We start from the raw sequence: 17,037 nt of genomic DNA on the forward strand, positions 1-17,037 counted from the left end.
GTTGGAAAAAAATGGCCACAACAATGGTCAATTAGAGGAAAAATGCCTGGTGTCAGTATAAGAAAATAAAATAAATGCCTTGTTGGTGGTGGTCAGTGGGAGAAAAAAATGCCTGACATCACTGGTCTGTGAAAAAATAATGCCTGTTGCCATTGGTCAGTCGGAGAAAAAATGGCTCAGCATCAGTGGCCAACAAATTACCCTGGCATCAGTGGTCAGAAAAATGCCACCCACGACGGTGACAATAGAAAGCAAAATGCCCTGCTGTTGAAGTCAGTGGGGTAGATTCAGGAACAATTTCCGCCGGTGTAGACTGAGATGCGCGGCGTAAATGCCAATTTGCGCCGGCGTATCTCCGCGCCGTATTCAGCAAACAATATTACGCCGTAACGTAGATTTTTTTTTTTCGTTTGGACCTTTCCACGCCGGTGCGGCGTGGGCGCCCATTTACGCTGGTCTGAACTAGCGCGGCCCTGGTTTTTCTATTTTAAATATGCAAATGAGGGAGTTGGTCCGATTCAGCAAATTACGAATTGCCGGCGCAGGCTACTCCCGGTGCGTGTAACTCTGGTTTGCAGCGGAAAGTTACCCTTTATAAAGCAGGGGTAACTTTACACCAAACTTGCAGAGGTCAGCTGGAGAGCAGCTAAAGCAGCAGCGTTACAAACGACCTGAGCAACAACACTTGCTGGACAACACATAGAGGCGGTCCCCATGTTGGGAGAGGCCCTCAATAATTACAGCCCTCTCCTCTGGGCTGAAATTGGTCATCCGCCCACCTGAGGATTCCTTATCAGCCATAACTGCCCCACCACAATGCAAACCACCTAGCTTGGAAAAAAAAAGCTTCAGTACATTTGCACCTGCAGGGCGGAAGTCTGGGCTGATTCATGGACTGGGCTTTGGTAGTGGGTCGGCGGAGCTCAGGGATCACGCCGGGGCGCAGTTCTGAGCATGTGCAGATTGGGGCATTTACCCCTGGATGTCACTGAGCATGTGCGGTCTAAGATGCGCCCCGGCGTGACCCCTGCGCCACGCTCCCCGCTTCATTAGCATAGGGAGCCACCCATTTTATTCTACCCCGCCTTACGCCGCGCTACGCCGCCTTACGCCGTGTAAAATCCGCCACGCCGGGGCAAGAGACAGGAAAAAAGTTTCCTGAATCACTAGCATGCCTCTCTGCGCTGCTCCGGCGCAGTGTAAAAAAGATGCACTGCGCCGGACCAAAGATCCGCTGATGTTCCTGAATCTGGCCCAGTGTGTGTGTCTGTACATATATAAGACCTCAGTTTATTAACCCTCCCAGCAGCGTAACTAGCACCAAGCACCTGGGGCAAGTGCCCTGCACTTCTCGCTGGGTGCCCCAGATACCGACATTGCAGCACCTCTCTTTAAAACTTGTGTGCCCAAAGTTGGCAGCACTGATCTTGTGTATTGTGGCTGTGATTTAGAGCCGAGTGCAGCCCTCCTTGTCTGCTGCTTAGCTTTGACCTGTCAAATGAAACAGCCAAGGAGGAGCCCGACAGGAAGGATATTTGCAGCTTTTTGCCATGTTGTATTTAAAGTCTGTAAGTTGAACTGGCACTTTTCTTGAGAAAGTAGTTCCCTTCTTTTACATATGGAAGTCATCAAGAAACAGAAGGACTATTAAAACAGCAGCATTATTTGTATGCAGCATTCTTCAATGTACTTAGGACAGCATACAGAAAAATACAAATATGGATTGGCTGCACACACTTCTGCTGGACTGTAACAAGTGCGGTAGAAATGAGAGCCAATTAAACAAGATGCAGTGCCTCCGATGCCTCTCTTTCTGGGTTCAGTGTTATAATTTTTCAGTTTGACTTTAACAGCTATATATTTACACATCATCATCTGTCGGCGGCGTAGCGTAAATTGGCCGGCGTAAGCCCGCCTAATTCAAAGTAGGCTGGTAGGGTGTGTGTTGTAAGGAAATGAATCGTGACCCCACGTAAATGACGCGTGCATGCTCAGTATCACGTCGAATTTTCTCCCTAAGTTACGCCGGCTCAATGCTTAGTCGACGTGAACATCCCCATTCAGGTACGACTTACGCAAACGACGTAAAATACGACGCTGTTCCCGGCGTTTCCGACGTCCATACCTTAACATGACTTACCCCTGCTTTATGAGGGGTAAAGTTACGCTGGTCGTACGCCTTACGTAAATAGCGTATATTAATACGCCGGGCGCAAGTACGTTCCTGAATCGGCGTATCTAGCTCATTTGCATATTTATAATGGGAACGCCGAATGCGTCCAGCGTAACTATGCTCCCACGATACGCCGGCGTAGGCAAGTTACGTCGGACGGCTGAAGCCATGTTTTTGGACGTATCTCGCTTTGTGAATCGGCGTAAAGATGTGACGGCGCACATTTGAAATTATGACGGCGTATCTGAAGATACGCCGGCGTACATCGTTTATGAATCTGGCCCATAGTGTTCAAGTATACAAGACATAGACAAAAATCTTTTACAAAGGTAACAAGGATATTGCATTCACTGTTCATGCTATAAGAACATGCTAAACAAACCTAGACCAATTATTGTATAGGGAATAATAACTAAGACTTACTCATAAATGCAATTTGGGTTGCCTATATTTGCTACAAGAAGAAAAACATATTCTCTGTCATTTTGTCGAGCCTGGTGGACAGAGATGGTCTAAAACAGGGGTCTCCAAATTTTCTAAACAAGGAGCCAGTTCACTGTCCTTCAGACTTTAGGGGGGCGGACTGTGGCCAGTGGGAGTAGAAAATGTCCTAGTGTCAGTACCAACAATGGGAGCAATAGTGTCCCATTGTTGGTGTCAGTGGCAGGATCTATGCCACTGTTGGTGATGTCAGTGGGAGGAATATCATTGGTATCACTGGGAGGAATAGTGCCTCATTGTTGGTGTCAGTGGCAAGAATTATGACCTCATTGTTGGTGTCAGTAGGAGGAATAGTGCCCCAAGGGCTGGATAAAGGCAAGTAAATAGCCACAGTTTAAAGATCACGGGGCAGATCCACAAAGAGAGTACGCCGGCGTATCTAGTGATATGCCGGCGTACTTTCAAATTTCCCGCGTCGTATCTTTGTTTTGAATCCTCAAAACAAGATACGACGGCATCTGGGTTAGATCCGACAGGCGTACGTCTTCGTACGCCTTCGGATCTAAGATGCAATTCTTCAGCGTCCGCTGGGTGGCGTTCCCGTCGTAATCCGTGTTGAGTATGCAAATTAGCTATTTCTGACAATCCACGAACGTACGAGCGGCCGTCGCATTTTTTTACGTTGTCTCTAGTCGGTTTTTTTCGGCGTATAGTTAAAGCTGCTATTTGGTGGCGTACGCAATGTTAAGTATGGCCGTCGTTCCCACGTATAATTTTAAATTTTTTATTTCATTTGCGTAAGTCGTCCATGAATCGGGCTGGACGTAATTTACGTCTACGTCAAAACAATGACGTCCTTGCGACGTCATTTAGCGCAATGCACGGCGGGAAATTTAGGGACGGCGCATGCACAGTTTGTTCGGCGCAGGGACGCGCTTCATTTAAATGAAACACGCCCCCTACTCGCCGCATTTGAATTGCACGCCGTTACGCCGCGAGAATTACACTACGCCTCTGTAACTTACGGCGCAAATTCTTTGTGGATTCGAAGCTGGGAACAGTAAGTTACAGCGGCGTAGCGTATCTCACATACGCTGCGCACATGCAATTGTTTGTGAATCTGCCCCCACTTGTTTATCAGATGCCAGAGAACTCAAACACTGAAACACTGGATTTGTGTAGATGACTGCAATGAGTTGATGACTTATTTCACTTCTTGCTTATTGTCTCAAAGTTATATTGGGGTCGATTTACTAAAGGCAAATGGTCTGTTCACTTTGAAGTGAAGTTGCACTTTGCAAGCAAAGTTTGCACAGATCTTAGTGAATGAGGAAAGTTCTGATGGCTTTTTTTATCCAATTATGAGTGTAGCACCCTCCTAGGTAGGTTGTTAGGATGTATAAAGATTAGTGTAGTGTGGTTCCCTGCTTAACAGGAGGCTGTTATACAGAAAAGCTGCTATGTTTTACCTAACAATTCATTGTTTAGTTAGAAGGTCCTGCATGTTTTACAGTGCTGCTGTTCCTGTATTGGCTCCTCAGTATCCAGGAAACTTTGGAAGTTGTTGGATAAATAGGGGTGACTCATGCAGATCAGCAGCATGCATATAGATGCCATCTCAGCCAATTACATAGGGGCACCTATGCATGCAGGGAAGGGTATTTATATTCAGTGGAGCATACAGAAAGGGGTCTTTTTCTTGAGAGTAGAGTTCAGTTGAGGGGGCTGTACTGTGCCTTCCTCGGCACCTGCTGCCATGTGGCCTCGGCTGAGATTCCTGGAAGCTAGAATGCTGACCAGAGTGCTCTAAATTACTGACTGTGGGGGAGCCGTCCCTTTGAAGATCTGTCTGGGATCACTGGAAGGTGCTTATTTGCCTTTAGTAGATTAACTACATTGCAACAAAACCATAGGTGTGCGCAACTTATTGCATTAGGGTGTGCACCCCAAAGCTCAAACATACATGTGTATGTGTGTGTGTCTATATGTTTATGACCCCGGCACATTGATGAAGTACGTAAGCACTTCTCTTATACCAGAACCGATAAAAAGGAGATCTTTCCCATCTCCCCATTGCTACATAGAGCGAGAATGCTAATGTGCACTAGGTGATTAGGGTGTGCGCAGGCACATCGGCAAACCCGATGCGCACACCTATGCACAAGAGTTATTACCAGGGCTTTTTTCAGGGGAAAGTGGGGGAACTCAGTTCCACAACCTCTGGCTCAGACCCTTTGGTGCCTGCTCACCACAATCACTTGTAAACACAGAAGTCTGGTTTCTGTGTTAACAAGTGATAGCTCTGCACTCTGTGTGTAACCCCCTGAACTCTGCACTCTGTATGTAATGCAATCCTGGTATTTAATGCCCCTTTGACCTCCCTGGCGGTATGATTATTTCTGAAAAAAGGTGCTGAAAGCGGTACCATTATTTGCAAGGAAATTTGGTGTTTTACATTGTAGGCCTGTAATTTTTAGAAATAACTCACTTAAATCTGACCAAACAAGAGTCTAGTAGGCATCCCGGGTATGACATTTTTTTTAAAACAAAATTATAAATTATAATATAATAAATAATTATGAATGATTATAACAAATAATAATATAATTTTAATAAAAATTATTCAATAATGTAATCAACTCAAAATCACTGAAATTTGCTCAGTTGCAGAATTGTCGCTGTCATTACTTTTATTTTTTTATGACGAATTTCCCCACAAATCGCTATCGCACAACTCTGCAAGTGATTATAATTTATTATCGCTGTTTTCTAGCTGCTCTAAAACCATTTTTGACATTGAGCCTAGGCTCACACTGCTGCGAATTCAAAATCGTGGTAAAATGCGCGATTTTACCGCGATTTTGCGGCTGCGATTTTGTAATTTAATGTAAATCGCGGCCCGAAATCGCAAAAAGTAGTACAGGAACTACTTTTTGAAATCGCAGATGCGGCGTCGCACTGATTAGGACAGTGCCATTGCCGACAATTGCCGCCGATTTGAGATGCGATTTGACATGTCAAATCGCATCTCAAATCGTTCCAAATCGTACCCAGTGTGAACCAGGGCAAAGGGACACTTTTGGTTGCTCTGGACAATCTACAGTTTGCAGGCAGGAAGAACAGTTTTTATAATATAAAAGAACATGTAGGGCACTGGGCAGACCACTAGGGACAAGGGGGGTGTGTATTTTGTACATACAGTACTGTAATCTATAAGATTACAGTATACTGTATGTAAGGTGTTTGTTTACCTTTTTGAATTTGTCGCCGTTCTCCGCTCCCGTGCGTCGTAACGTCGCAGGGAACGGAGATCGGCGGCACACAGAGGCACTGTGTGAATCGAGCAAGGTCCCGCTCGCTCACACAGCGCGGTGGCATCGCTGGATCCAGGGACAAGGTAAGTAAACCCTGCCTATGGATGCTGCGAGACGAGCCCGAGTCTTACTCAAGGTTACCGATCGCAGCAGAAAAATTTAACCCCGAGTCAGACTCGGGAATACCGCCAGGGGGGTTAAGACCCTTCTACTGTTTTTGAAATCTGAACGTGGTCGTAGTTGAGTTACTGCACCTATTTTCTGAGAAAAAAAGCTCTGGTTATTACCAAAAAATAATTAGCAGTCATTGAACGGCTACTGCCACAGAAGATCTTCGCACTATGTAATGGTTATATGCTATTAAATAGGCTACATATCAGTTAACCCTGGTACATTAGAACTTTGATCTGTATTAGATTTGAAATGTAAAGATTGGAAAATGTTCACACTACCATTCTGTATATATTCGATTTTTGTGTTTACAAAATAGTTTGCAGGCACTTTGGTTGAGTGACGGTGTTTACTTGTGCTTGAGCTAGCTTTGTGTGATACTCCGTCTTGTACATGATTGTGTATACACACTAAGGGACTGTCAGGGCTCAGGCATTTGGTAAACACAGCAGCCTGTCTACATTCTGAAACATGCTTTACATTATCATTTATCTAAAACATCCAATCCCCCGGTATCATGATTCTCGAGTAATTGTGTAAAAGAGGACATTACTTTTACGTCTCCAAACTTGGCACTCACTTGGCTGACATTCAAAGTGTTTCCTTTAAATAAATTGAGCGAGAACTGATCCAAACTGAAAAATTGATGTCACATGTATTAGAGAGAGCACTTTGTAAAGTATGCACTTAATGTTGTAATCATTATACTTTGCGATGCTGCAACTAAAACATACCTACCCACACATTTTTCTCTTCTATCTTAGAACTGCAGTTTCCCAATGACTGTTATTAGTTAAAAAAATATAAATTGAACGTCTTTATCTTGTAGCTTCTTTTGACACACAGAATCTGTTTGCCAAAATCATGAAAGGTACAGCAAGGCATGCAGTTTGGAAAACCAGGACAATAAAACTGCAGATGCATACTAGCACATTTAAGAAGAATTACACAACTGTTGCTGGAATTGGGCACACACTGTTCTCACACTCTCTTTCTTCAATCTCCACACTATAAACTGCTGTGCGGACATAGTTTGACTGTTCATAGATCCCCAGACAATAAAGTTATGTATTGAAGTCTTGATCTAGCATGTTTTCAGGCAGATGATCACACATTTTTTTTAATCGTTTTGGATCTATAATTTTTTTCTTGTACATACTGCAATGGACATGATTATTACGTTTACTTACTACAAAACAGTCATCGATAAAATAATGTTTGGCTATGTTGACCGAAATGTAATAAACATTTAAAAGGAATTAATATTGTTTTTGCATGTATTTTCTTAAGTATGGTCATTGTGTCTAAAAATAAATAAATATATATATATATATATATATATATATATATATATACTGTATTTATTGGTGTATAACACTCACTTTGTTACCCTGAAAATAGAGGGTAAACTGTGCCTGTGTGTTATACGCAGGGGGCTGTGGAAAGTTTTTTTCCTGAAATTTTCCTCTTAAAGTTAGGGTGCATGTTATACGCCTGTGCGTGTTATACGCCGATAAATATAGTATATATACAGTACAGACCAAAAGTTTGGACACACCTTCTCATTCAAAGTGTTTTCTTTATTTTCATGACTATGAAAATTGTAGATTCACACTGAAGTCATCAAAACTATGAATTAACACATGTGGAATTATACATGACAAAAAAGTGTGAAACAACTGAAAATATATTTCATATTCTAGGTTCTTCAAAGTAGCCACCTTTTGCAGCAGACACATCTCTAGAACTGGTAAGAGGAGACTGTGTGAATCAGGCCTTCATGGTAGAATATCTGCTAGGAAACCACTGCTAAAGAAAGGCAACAGGCAGAAGAGACTTGTTTGGGCACAAGAAATGGACATTAGACCAGTGGAAATCTGTGCTTTGGTCTGATGAGCCCAAACTTGAGATCTTTGGTTCCAACCCCTGTGTCTTTGTGCGACGCAGAAAAGGTGAACGGATGGACTCTACATGCCTGGTTCCCACCGTGAAGCATGAAGGAGGAGGTGTGATGGTGTGGGGGTGCTTTGCTGGTGACACTGTTGGGGATTTATTCAAAATTGAAGGCATACTGAACCAGCATGGCTACCACAGCATCTTGCAGCGGCATGCTATTCCATCCATCAGGACAATGACCCCAAACACACCTCCAGGCTGTGTAAGGGCTATTTGACCAAGAAGGAGAGTGATGGGGTGATGCGCCAGGTGACTACCTCTTGAAGCTCATCAAGAGAATGCTACTTTGAAGAACCTAGAATATGAAATATATTTTCAGTTGTTTCACACTTTTTTGTTATGTATAATTCCACATGTGTTACTTCATAGTTTTGATGCCTTCAGTGTGAATCTACAATTTTCATAGTCATGAAAATAAAGAACACCCTTTGAATGAGAAGGTGTGTCCAAACTTTTGGTCTGTACTGTATATATATATATATATATATATATATATATATATATATATATATATATATATATATATAGTTATGGTCGTTACCCTCTGACCGAGAGAGATGTGGATCACATACAGTTGTAATCAAAATTATTCAACCCCCCAATGCTGTAAAGGGTTTTAGGGAATTTAGTGTACATTTGTAATTGTATTCAGAATGGAATCCTACAAGGACTTCTTAAAGAACCATATGCAACTAAAATGACATCAATTGGTTTTGTAATACAGTAGTCAATGTTTATTTTGTGAATTCTTCATTTACACAATTATTCAACCCCTTAAAGACTACCACTCTGAAGAACAGAGGTTCATTGAAGTGTTTTCAATCAGGTATTGAAAACACCTGTGGATGTCAGGGAGGAGCAATAAAGCCTAATAAGCACCAATTAGGCAGCTTTAAAATGACTGTGATACTCAGCTCCTTCTAGACATTTACTGGTGTGGTTACAAACATGATGAAGTCAAGAGAATGGTCCAGGAATACAAGAGAAGAGGTGATTACACTTCACAGAAAGGGCAATGGCTATAAGAAGATTGCAAAGATGTTAAACATACCAAGAGACACCATAGGAAGCATCATTCGCAAATTCAAGGCAAAGGACACTGTTGAAACGCTACCTGGTCGTGGCAGAAAGAAGATGCTGACTTCGACTGCTGTGCGCTACCTGAAGCATAGAGTGGAGAAAAGTCCCCGTGTGACTGCTGAGGAACTGAGAAAAGATTTGTCAGATGTGGGTACTGAAGTTTCTGCTCAGACAATATGGCACACACTGCGTAATGAAGGCCTCCATGCCAGAACTCCCAGGCGCACCCCCTTGCTGTCTCCAAAGAATAAGAAGAGTCGACTGCAGTATGCCAAAAGTCATGTGGACAAACCACAGAAGTTTTGGGATTGTGTTCTGTGGACTGATGAAACAAAATTAGAACTGTTTGGGCCCATGGATCAACGCTATGTTTGGAGGAGGAAGAACAAGGCCTATGATGAAAAGAACACCTTGCCTACTGTGAAGCATGGCGGGGGGTCAATCATGCTTTGGGGCTGTTTTGCTTCTGCAGGTACAGGGAAGCTTCAGCGTGTACAAGGTACCATGAATTCTCTTCAGTACCAGGAGATATTGGATGACAATGTGATGCAGTCCGTCACAAACCTGAGGCTTGGGAGACGTTGGACCTTTCAACAGGACAATGATCCCAAGCATACCTCCAAGTCCACTAGAGCATGGTTGCAGATTAAAGGCTGGAACATTTTGGAGTGGCCATTGCAGTCACCAGACTTAAATCTGATTGAGAACCTCTGGTGGGACTTAAAGAAAGCAGTTGCAGTGTGCAAGCCTAAGAATGTGACTGAACTGGAGGCTTTTGCCCATGACGAATGGGCGAAGATACCCGTAGATCGCTGCAAGACACTTGTGTCAAGCTATGCTTCACGTTTAAAAGCTGTTATAACTGTAAAAGGATGTTGTACTAAGTACTAAGATTGAATGTCACTTGGGGGTTGAATAAAACTGATAATGATGTGAGCACAGAAAAGACATTTGTGGTTATTTCATTATAAATGTTATGTTATATTTGTCTGACCTACACGTGCCTCTTTGATTTAATTGTAAGCAGGATGACTGAATGATCAAAATCAATGTCAAACTGGCCAAAACAATAAATTTCAGTGGGGGTTGAATAATTTTGAATACAACTGTAAACACGCGACAAGACTTACAACATAGATAGACCTGAAGTGTGCCTTGGAGGTCTGGTCAGTATGCCAAGAAAAGGGGGCATACCAAAGGTAAGTAATGGGTAGTTAATTAAAGAAGGATATGCTGAGAAGTGCCCTGAAGCATTACCCCCATTGGAGCTGCTGGATTTTTGGGTGGCGTGTTACCTCGTGGCTCCTCCGAAATCCCTAGGCGTGAATGATGCGTATTGCATGTAGTAGAAGGAAAGGAATGTCCAGACAGGTGCTCTTTGCTGTGCTCTTTATTACCCAGCCGGGTAAAAACAGTAAACTTGTGGTGAGGAAAGTAAAGTTGAAAAAGAAAGGAGAATAGCAGATTTAGGCGTAATGATAGTCCTGCTCCCAAACGTAACACTTCTTTGCACCACTCCCAACGGAGTGGGTTTAGTGTACCAGGACAGGCCTCTCTCACTGACCTGGCAGCTGGAGTATCACTCAAACCTTTGTAGGATAAAGTATCTGCCACAGACCCTCCTTGGTGAACTTGAACTTGGGAGAAAGTCTCTGCCACAGACCCCTCTCAATGAGCCTCAGAAAGATACCTCTGCCACAGGTCCACTCTGGATGGAATTCTTGGAGATATGCCTCCTTAATTGAGTTATGTCTGGATCTCCTTCAATTTGCCGTCCAGGTACCGTCCGACAGGTGATCAATCCCTCGGTGTCCGGCTACCTCGATTCCCGGTGGTTTGTCCAGGCCCTTTTGGACCGCCAGCCTCTCAATGGCGCCCCTCAGACTGACTCCCCACCGAACAGCAGTACAGCTTGGGATCTTCAAGAATGGGAACCCAGTCACTCACTGGGTCCCCGTCACTGTTCAGCATGGCCCCGGAACCAGGAACACCACGTGGCACGCACGCCCCGGCCAGGTAGGCCATAACGCTGGGGCGCCGTGATGTGGCCACCCTAAAGGTGGGTGCCACACTGGACGAAGAAGAACCCCAAAATCAATGGCGTGTGCCCCATAAATACCCCTCCCACTGTCACCTGCAGCACCGGGGCTGGAAGAAAACCCCAGTACAACAGAATGGACTCACAGCACAGCCAAGCTGAGACAGAGACCGCATTTTGCTTCTAACAATCTGGATCAGAGTTTAACTACACTCTGATCTACACATAAATGTAGCTAGCACCAGTACTGTAAGGTACATAGGCGCTACATATATATAGTACGATTGGGGTGATCAGACTCTAGTGGTAGGTGCGTTTTCATTAAGTATGCCAGTCCAGAACTGAATTTTTAAGGGCCTGTTAGCACAGTTTTATTCAAAAGCACAACATTTCACAAAGACATCAATAGCCCTCACAGGGGGTTCCACCATTACTGTATCTAGCTGAATCACTACTTTAGCCTCCTGGCTTACATTCTTGCCATCCGGCTGCTTCAGGCCTTTAGCCTAGGCCTTAGGTCTGCTCCTCAGAACAAAAGAGTTTCCTGGAGTTAAACTCACTCCTGATCAGCGCCTTGCTGCACTATCACCAAGTACATCTGCCTCCTGCAGACATTCATGCTCTGGCTGCACCCATGCAGCCTCTGACTCCTCTCAGAGGAATGGGAGTCCACCTGACTCCCATGCACAGACTTCCTGTCTGTTGGGTGGGGCTCTGACCATAGTCAGGTCACAACTAAATAGCCCAACACGCAGCTGTGCAATCAGCGTGCCTTTCTCTCCAAAATCTGGCGTAAACCAGCAATCTTTAAGGTAGCACAGGGTCCCACTGCCACAAAATATTTATATATATATATATATATATATTTTTTTTTTAAGTAAACATGAAATATTGTATATGAATATTTAAAAGTTTGATGGTAAGCCACCAGACTGAGCTTTAGTCTATATTTAACGTTTTCCTGGCAATTGTTATCTGCTTTGCTGGAAAATCCTGTTGTTAACAAAGCTCAATATCCTAAGCTGAAATTTACTAATAAAAGTCAGAACAGGTTTTTGTTTGCTTCACTAGTTCTCATTCCTCCTGTGTTTAGACAGCACTCTCCAAAGTTTTAACTAGAGAAAGGGTGTCTGAAGGCAAACATCATATGCTGTGCTCTCTCCTTAAGAATCCATTATGCTCTTTGAGTTCTGTGTCAGTGATATACTCCATATTTTATTTCTTTATTTTTATTTTTTGTGTAACAAAGACTTTACATAAATTGAAAAAAAAACAATATAAAATATCAGTTTAAAATTGTATAAATCCTAAAGAAATAACGTCAATGGCCCAAAACCATTTTAATTTCCCTTTAACCACTTAAGCCCCGGACCATTTGGCTGGCCAAAGACCAGAGCACTTTTTGCGTTTCGGCACTGCGTCAATTTAACTGACAATTGCGCGGTCATGCGACGTGGCTCCCAAACAAAATTGGCTTCCTCTTTTCCCACAAATAGAGATTTCTTTTGGTGGTATTTCATCACCTCTGCGGTTTTTATTTTTTGCGCTATAAACAAAAATAAAGAGACAATTTTTAAAAAAAAGCAATATTTTTGACTTTTTGCTATAATAAATATATATAAAAAACATTTTTTTCCTCAGTTTAGGCCGATACGTATTCTTCTACATATTTTTGGTAAAAAAATCGCAATAAGCGTTTATTGATTTGTTTGCGCAAAAGTTATAGCGTCTACAAAATAGGGGATAGTTTTATGGCATTTTTATTAATATATATATTTTTTGTTTACTAGTAATGGTGGCGATCAGCGATTTTTATTGTGACTGCGACATTATGGCGGACACATCAGACACTTTTGACGCCATTTTGGGACCCTTGTCGTTGATACAGTGATCAGTGCTATAAAAATGCACTGATTACTGTAAAAATCACACTGGCAGTAAAGGGGTTAACCAGTAGGGGGCGCCGATGGGGTTAAATGTGTCCTAGGGAGTTCTTCTAACTGTAGGGTGGATGGGGTGTGTGTGACAAAACACTGATCACCGCTCCCGATTACAGGGAGCTGTGATCAGTGTCCTGTCACTAGGAAGAATGGGGAAATGCTTGTTTACATCAGCATTTCCCCGTTCTCCCCCTCCGTGAGAGGATCGCAGTTATCCCCGCGGACATCGAATCCGCGGGACCCACGGTCAGACTCACGGAGCTTGCAGCGGGCGCGCGCCCACAATGCCGCATCTTAAATATATATATACACGTCGATCTGCTCACAGGAGGCATTGTGACGACGTATTAATGTGTGAGTTGGTCCTTATGTTTGCATTTTAACCATAGGTGTCACAAAATTCTCATACATAATGCTACAACTGCAACTGCTGCAACTGTTACTGTTCTGTTTAGTTGTATACTTGATTCAGGCTACCTAAAATCAGGACACTTGCACAAATATTCTATCCATTTATTTCTAAAGAAATAATTATATGGTGCAAATGGCAATATGATTGGTGAAGCCAGTGTATACAATGCTGCCATCATTCACATTTGCTGCCAATTGCAGTATGAGGGCCAGATCCACAAACAAATTTCGCCGGATCGTAGGTGCATATTTAGGCTGGCCGCTAGGTGGTGTTTCCGTCGAATTCCGCGTCGAGTATGAAAATTAGCTAGATACGGCGATCCACGAACGTACGTCCGGCCGGCGCATTTTTTTACGTCGTTTCCGTAAGGCTTTTTTCGGCGTATAGTTACCCCTGCTATATGAGGTGTACTCAATGTTAAGTATGGCCGTCGTTCCCGCGTCGAATTTTGAATTTTTTACGTCATTTGCGTAAGTCGTTTGCGAATACGGCTTTGTGTAGAATGACGTTCATTCATTGGCTTGTTGCGGGTTAATTTCGAGCATGTGCACTGGGATACCCCCACGGACGGCGCATGCGCAGTTTAAAAAAAACGTCATTTACGTCGGGTCAACACCTACTAACATAAAACACGCCCCCATCACATACATTTGAATTGCGCGCCCTTACGCCGCAAAAGTTACACTACGCCGTCGTAACTTACGGCGGATATTCTTTCAGGATACAAAAAAAAAGCTGTAAGTTACGGCGGCGTAGTGTATCAGAAATACACTGCGCCGGACGGATAGAAGCGCCGCGCTTTGTGGATCTGGCCCTGAATGTGTAAGCTCAGCCCTTGTAATGGCCACTTCTAATAACTAACTTTGACTTCAGTCTTCCTTCCATTATCCACTGCACTGTAAAGCCGCGTACACACGACCGTTTTTCATGACGAGAAAAATGCAATTTTTTAAAGTGGTCGTTAAAAACGGTCGTGTGTAAGCTCCAAAGCATTTTTCTCGTCAAGAAAAATGGCCATTAAAAATTTAGAACATGCTCTATTTTTTCTCGTCGTTTTTCTCGACGTGAAAAACGGTCGTGTGTACGCTTTAACGACAGGGAAAAAAACATGCATGCTCAGAAGCAAGTTCTGAGACAGGAAATTAGCATAATTAGCCCAAAGGGTGGCGCCATTCGAATGGAACTTCCCCTTTATAGTGCCGTCGTAGGTGTTGTACGTCACCACGCTTTGCTCCAGCATTTTTTTTCACGATCGTTTGTATGCAAGGCAGGCTTGACAAGAATCACGTCGAGAAAGACTTTGTTTTTTTCCATGACATTAAAAACGGTCGTGTGTACGTGGCTTAAGCATTACCTGTAAAAAAAAAAAAAAAAGAAGGGAAACGCAGTTATGTTGCAAATAGGAGCCAATCAGATTCTATGTTTGTTTTTTAAAACCACACTAGTAAAATAAAAACAAATTGGTTACAGCAAGCAGTTTTTCATTTACCAAACCAAGTTTTTAATTACATAATGGAATCATTAATGAAGTGAACAGGTGCCTCCCACACGATTGGCTCACTCGTTTCCTGAAATACTTTGTGTTGTTTTGTTTCAGGATAGGTTGTTTCTAGCATGCTTCAAAATTTGGCATATCATTTTGTCATGTTGTAAACCAAGCATAGTAAAAGTAATGATATTTTAATGTTTGCCATTTCTATTCCAAAGGTATGCAGGAATTCTGAATTATGTTCACAAATACAATATGCAAGCCTAAGGGAGAATAATGATTTATAAAAGTGAGTTTTTATTTGTTAATCTCTTACCAAACGATTGTGTATTTTCTAAGCTAGGAACCTTTAAATCACTGCAGATGTTAGGATGTAGGTTGCTGCTAACAATAGTATACCCAGCACCCTGCTGTGATCCGCTGTTCCGCTGCCACTTGCCAGGTCCTGCCTGGTCATCTTCTAGCCTGCAACAAAACCAAATTGATCCTGTCTAACAGTTAACAATAAAAATAAGGGGCCAGATTCACATAGAATTGCCCTGGTGCAGCGTATCAGAGATACGCTACGCCGCCGTACCTTACCTGGCGGAATTTCTAATCCAGGAAGATTTTGCGCCGTAAGTTATGGTGGCGTAGTGTATTTCTCGGCGCATATTTCAAATTGGGCGGGTAGGGGCCGTGATTCATTTAAATGAAGCGTGTCCCCGCGCCGTGCTTTGCGCAAAATGACGTCGCACCAACGTCATTTTTTGAACTTCGACGTGAGTTACGTCCTTTCCTATTCACGGACGACTTAAAAAACAATTTAAAATTCGATGCGGGAACGACGCCCATGCTTTAACATGGCAAGTCTATCTATACGCCACTAAATAGCAGCTTTAACTATACGCCGGGGGAAAGCCGACGACGTAAGAGAATGCGACGTGGATCGATGGAAAAAGCTAATTAGCATACCCGACGCGGAAAACGATGCAAACTCCATCCAGCGGGCGCCGAAGTATTGCACCTACGATCTGAAGGCGTACGAAGCCGTACGCCTGTCGGATCGAAGCCAGAAGCCGTCGTATCTTGGTTTGAGGATTCAAACTAAAGATACGACGCGGCGAATTTGAAAGTACGCCGGTGTATCAGTAGATATGCCGGCGTACTTGCTCTGAGAATCTGGCCCAAGGGGCTTAATTGTACATATTTTCAAACATATGTGTAATGCCTGGAGGGAGCCCACACCTCCTTAAAGGTCTGGATGCACGGGACACTCAGCAAGGGCACAATGGCAGCTGAAGGTATCCTGTGTGTGCCCTGTCCACACCAGATCACAAACTGTGCAAACAAATGACTTTCCCCTGTAAGGCAATTGCATAATGTGCTAGCATTGATCGCATACTAGCACATTATGAAATACTTACCTTAGAACGAAGCCCTCCAGCGATGCGCTGTTAGGGCTTCCATCTTTCCTTGGTCTTTCTTCCGGATTCGCGGGCAACCGGCTGTATAAGTGGCCAGAGCCGCAATGACATAGTTCTCGTGCATGTACATGGGAGTCCTTGGCTTTGGCATGGAGCTCTGAAGGTCCAGCATACCGTGAGAACGCATGCATCATTGATGTCTCTGGCTGCATCCAGTGTGAATATCTCCTAAACGTTTTAGAGATATTCATTTTACCTACCGGTAAGCCTTTATTATAGGCTTACCGGTAGGTAAAAATCACAAAGTGGACTTTACTACCACTTTAAATTAAAGGGTTAGGACCACAGTATACTGGATGTGCCTTGGCGTGGCCACTGCGGCTTATGCATATATTTTCAAATGTGTGTGACTAAACCTCTTGTTTTTAACATGAACTATAAGGCTAGGTACACTAGTTCACACTATTGGGTTTCCTCGCATTCCAATTCGCATGTCAGGAGATTGTGACTGGCTCTCTATGGAGCGGCTCAAGAGCGAATTGCACAGGAGTCCTGTGTGTCTTCTGCTCCATTTCAGGCCAGAATTCAGCCAAAAATTCAGACTGAAATCGGACCTG

The sequence above is a fragment of the Rana temporaria genome, chromosome 1, assembly GCF_905171775.1.
Source record: "Rana temporaria chromosome 1, aRanTem1.1, whole genome shotgun sequence".
Lineage (NCBI taxonomy): Eukaryota > Metazoa > Chordata > Amphibia > Anura > Ranidae > Rana > Rana temporaria.